Consider the following 5535-nt stretch of genomic DNA (forward strand, 5'->3'; position numbering starts at 1 on the left):
TCAGCAGCAATCTCCCCTTTTTCCTTGTTGGCTTCGGCAAGCTCAGCCATGGCGTCATCCCTCGCTTTCTCCACCTTTCCAAGGAAGACCTCCCGGTCGGCTGGCCTTTCTTCCAGTTTCTTCACCTTGGCGGCGTCAGCTTTTATTGAGGCCTCTAGGTCAGCCACCCTAACGCGATAAGGTACAATCTTGCTCTCCAGCTCAATCTTCTCTTGAGCCAGAAGTTGCACCTTGTGGCGTAGATCGGTGGCCTCCTTGCGCGCCAACCGGAGCTCGGTGCTCATTGCGTCTTCTACTCGGGAGTGTTCAATCTCCGCGAGTGTCAGATTCAAGGACAACTTCTCCACCTCAACCCTCATAGTGCTATTCTCAGTTCGAAGGTTGAAGAGGTCGTCCTGGAGCTTCCTGGTGGAGCTCTCCACAGCTCTAGAGATAATGGTGGGGAAGTCTTCTGCCATCATCTTCAGTTTAGCAGAGAAAGGCTCCCACATCCTCTTAACCTCAATGGAGAGACCTGCCCGTGGAGGCGCCGGTTGGGCCTGTTGTTGGCTCTCGCCGCCACCTTCTTTAGTTGGTTGATCAGCAGGTGCTTCTTGGCGAGGTGCCGACGTCGGGGATTCAGTAATTAGAATTGGAGAGTTACGAGCAACTTCATCCCCGGTTGGAGCAACGTCTGCGGCTGAGGCATTTGAAGGAGGACCCCCTCCAGCTGTTGCACAAGGCGTGGAGGCGCTCGGGGGGTCCTCCATGAAGTTTGGCTCGGGGGCCTCAACCGCAGGTGGTGCAGATGCCAATGGAATGGCTTGGACTGGTGAAGCAGGAGCTGGTGGAGGTGGCAATGATGGAGGAGGAACAGGCGTAGACGGTGGTGTTGATGTTGGAAGAGGGGGTGGAGCAGGTGGAGAAGAAGGTGCCACCCTCTTCCTCTTCGTGACAAGGCCATCTTCGGTTACCTCGTCGTCTTCCTCTTCCTCCTCATGGACTACTTGGGGAGCTTTCCTCTTGGGTCTCCCGAGGACAAGCTTTTTCCGTTGGTTGGCGGGTTGGGCCTCAGAGGAAGTTGGGCCCCTGGGTGGCGATCTGCCTTGAGCAGCGGCGATCTCCACCACAGAGTTTGGCACGGTTTGGGAACCCGATGCCAACCCGTGGGTTCGGGCGAGCGCCCTCAGTTCAGCGAGCTTGCCCTCGCCCAACATGTTATCTGCATAGAGCAAAAATGCATGGGTTAGTTCAGAGAGAAAATAAATGCATAAGGTAATATGCAGCAAAGCAGATAAAGGGTGCAGAAAAATAAAACCAAAGTCTTGCGCACAACGCACAAGACGCCCATAAACAGTTAACAGAAGTAGTATTAGAACAAGAACTTAACCGTTCTAACCAATTTGAATTTCGAGTTGGTCCTCGAAGAACTCGAAGCAGATGAGTGTGGTGGTAAGGAAGGTGATGTTGGCGTCTGCCACACTCTTCCAGAAGAAACAGAGATCTCTTTCCAAAGCGCCCATGCTATCAGGACTTCTGGATCTCCTGAAGCAGCTTTTGGACTCTTTGTTCCCCTTGTTTACCCAGTACAAGGGGAAACCGTCGAGCAAGGAAGCGTCCTTGTCGTTGGGGCGTATCTGGACGAACTTGCCCTTCCAGTCTTTATAGGATTGCTGGAAGATGGAGAGGATCGACCTCCCAGCAATCCCGTTCAAGCTAACCCACAGGCGATCTCCTGGGTGCTTGGCTTCAAAAAGGAACAAGAAGACATCCACAGATGCTGGCAACCCCAGGTGGTCGCACATGACTTGGAACGCCCGCACAAACGCCCAACTGTTGGGATGAAGCTGGGCGGCGGCGATGTTGAGCTCGGTGAGAAGCTCCCTCTCAAAGCGAGTGAAGGGAAACCTGAGTTTCACCTTCTTGAACAAGGTTGTGTAAACGAAGCAAAAGGGTCCCCCGTTGTTTGCCTTGTCGTCAGCGCAAACTGGCAGGTCATGGGGGCAAGGTAGCACCGTCATCTTCTCGTCGTGCTCCTTGTGGAATGATTGGTGAGGCTCATCCCCCTTCGTCAATCGCAAAACTGCCCCAGCAGTGTTCACAGAAGACGTTTCCCTCAACAAGGTCGAGTTGGCCCAGGGATATAGTTTTTTGAAGTCTGGTGGGGGAACGGAGGCTCCTCCGGTGACAGGCGGAGTCGCCTGGGCCAGGTTGGGGCGGGAAGGTGCAGGCCTCTCAGCCTGAGAAGACGAAGCGCCGCGTGCTCGCGGTGGGTCGTGTGCTTGTGAAGAGGGGTTTCGTGATGAAGGAGGAGGATTTGGGGTGATCTTTGAAGCGAGTCATTGCGAAAGCTGCAGAGGAAAAAGAAAAGGAAAAATGATCAGGGTTCACAGAGGCTGACTCGATCGTGAAAGAAGGGGAAAAAACGAACGAACGTAGGTTCGTTGTGACGTTGACGGAGCCCTAAGTTACGAAGAAGGAGAAATAGCAAAAACAACCCACAACGTATGCACCAAACAGTTAAAGGATGATGCGAATCGGTCAAAATGCAGGAAAAATCAGCAGAAGTAGGAAAGGAAGTACCTTTTTATGATCAGGAAGGCGATGAAGAATGTTGGTGATTCAGAATGTTGAAGAACGCTGAGAGCTTTTTTGCAGAAGAGAGTTGGAGCGTCTGAGAAAACGAAGAAAGTGATGGAACAGTGAAGCGAAATGGGTTTAAGGGTTTTTCGAAATGGGTTTTGGAAGCGCAAACGTTAACTGAAGGTAACCGTTGATGAAGCCACGTGTCGAGCGATGGGTGAGGGGTTTGGTGGAGCGTCAGAGAAGCAGAAAGTACAACCGCTTGGAATTCTGCGTCAGTGCCACGTAGGTCGGTGTTGACGTGACTCTTTCAGTCTTTTCGCTGGACAAGTCTTCGCTTAAGACTGGGGGGCTTGTGTACCGCCCTGGTAGTCGGAAGTGATGACGTGGCATCAAGCTACAGTGCAGGCATGTTGACAAGACGCCAGGTTGGCAGAAGGGAAAGAAGTCGGGGGGCTCGTGTAGTCGCCAGTTATTAAGTTGAAGATGAAGTCGCCAGATGAAAACTCATGCGACCTAGTGATTGGAGATCGCCAGAGCAAGCACATCGCCGGAGATGAAGGTGGTGCAGATTATGAAGGCGGCCGGCGAGACCACAGGAAAGGTGTACGAAGGCACCCTAACTCGCCAGTTCCAGTAGAGATCGCACTCCCAAGTTAGCTATGCACTGGGTAGTACCATGCATAAGTAACTTAGCCAACTAGAGAGTCAGAAGCAGCGCCCAAGTCAAGGAGGCTCCAGATGATGGCACGTGTACGACTGGATGCGAGCCACGTGTCCAGGTCTGTAACTGCCAGGAGAGAGAAAGTGACCAGGTATTTAAGGGTTCCCCAACGAACTTTTGAGGTACGCACGTTCAGATTATATTCTTTACGCTTGCGTGTTCTTGAGCATACTGTGAGAGAGAACATTGCACGGTTCCTTGAGAGTTCTTGAGTGTTATTGCTCTTAGTATTTGGTGGTTCGGTCATTGACTTGGGTGTTGGATTGCGATCGGCCGCAGCGGCGCCGCTCTGTTCTTTTGCAGGTTCTTGAGGTGGATCTTGGCGGAGGACGGAGGTAGAAGCGGTGCACACGTCGATCCAAGTTTGACGAGGCAAGTTCCAACGTTCTGGTCAACATGCAGGATCAGTATTCGTGAGATTTTATAAAAAAAATGTTAAACAACACCAGAACTCATTTGTGCTCATTCTTCTCTTCTATTTGTTGTAAATTCATTGATCCTATAAAGTAAGATGAACTTTGTACCGTCCCGTCCCCGGGCGTTGACCAAAGTCAAAGTCAACATATGTTAGTACCCCTCAGGGGGGCCCAAGGGAAGAAAGTCAACAGGTTGACCGCTAAAGGCGTCACCAAGGTGAGGCGTCTCCAGGTGTAGGCGTCACCAAGGTGAGGCGTCGCCAAGATGAGGCGTCGCCAGGTGTAGGCGTCGCCAAGGTTAAGGCATCGACGGTGCCACCCCCCGATACCCATGGGAAGGAAAAACCGTGGAGGGGGCGACACCGTGAGAGGTCTCAGTACCACAGAACAACAATAAAGAGAAGAGGAAGGTGGCTTCAAGGCCATAGTTCTAGTACCAGTAGGGGGTAACCTGACTCGTGGAGTACCCATGCCACCGCTGGGAGACCCTAGGACAAATACAACCCATGAGAGGGCCACGCGTAGGGGAGAACCACATGCATGGTGCGAGAGAAAGGTAGATACACTCCCAGGGCGAGTGACTAGAGGTTGGGGCGCATGAGTTGGCACCCAGAAAGTCACCCCTTGCGCAGATGCACTCCAAGAAGGAGGACTTACACGATGGATTATCCCTAAGTTGGGTTACGATGCTGTAAGGCCCTCCACGAAGAGTAGCGATCAAGTCAGAAGAACACATAGCAAAAAGCATTGAAACATCAAAGTATATCAGTTTCCCTGAAAGTTTGCTAAGGTACGCATTAATTTAGTTTACGTTTCGAACGCTTTAAAGCACTTTAAATGCTTTGAATGCTTTAAACGTTTTAAACGCGTTGAACGTTTTTATACGCTTCAAATGCGCTTTAAGACGCTTTAAATGCTGGAGGTGTTTAAAAGGGGCTTTAGACGTTTGAGACGGGGATCCGAGTTTTGGACCTAATTCTCGCAAGTTTCACACACACAAACCCTAGATGTCTTGTTGGCGCACCCACTGTACGCACAGGCAGTTAGGGCAGAAAGCACTAGTTATTCAGTTACTCAGTTATTTGACCACCTTCAGAGCATCCTTTCACGGTGTTCCGATACGGAGGTGTGTCACCTTTGATGTTTCTCGCTAGCTGACTTGATCGTCGGAATGCAAACGGCCGCGAGGGCGCCCCTTTGTCCACTTCTTTTCAGGTACTCACGGACGGAGCAGAACGAAGGTGCCCTAGCTCGCGGGGACAACCCACGCGCAAAGACGACCCTGGTCAACCGACGGGAACAAACTTCAAGATCAGATTGTTGTTATCTTGTTTGAATTTGAGATGTTTTTTCCTCTGTCATCTTTTGGCAGCATGTTTCATTTACTTGTTCATTTAGTAAGAGATATTAGATTGTGTGAATCGATCTACTTAAGATGAATGTATCATGTTAAGTGGTTTATGAAAATTTTGAAAGGCTATGTCAAGAATTATTATTGTTTAGAAGCTTCAAATTATTGAAAGGTGTATAGCAAAAGAAAGTATTGAGTTTTGTTCAAAGTATTTGTCAAAGGTCAATCCAATAGGTCTTCCAGCCAACTCATGGCAAAACCGACATTCTAAAAGTAAGTGTTTATGAGGTGCGCATATGGTTACCAAATCTCGTTCAAAAGTGTTGCAAGAACATTTGTATATTCTAAATAACATTGGTGAGGTTATACCTTACTTTTCTGCTCATTGTTAAGGAAAAATACCCAAGACAACTAGAGAAATGAGTGTTTATGGAATATAATAGGACTTTCATGCCTTGGTTTAAAGACGAGGTGTTGAAAGA

This window comes from Phaseolus vulgaris, chromosome 11 (genome assembly GCF_000499845.2).
Source record: "Phaseolus vulgaris cultivar G19833 chromosome 11, P. vulgaris v2.0, whole genome shotgun sequence".
Taxonomy (NCBI): Eukaryota; Viridiplantae; Streptophyta; class Magnoliopsida; order Fabales; family Fabaceae; genus Phaseolus; species Phaseolus vulgaris.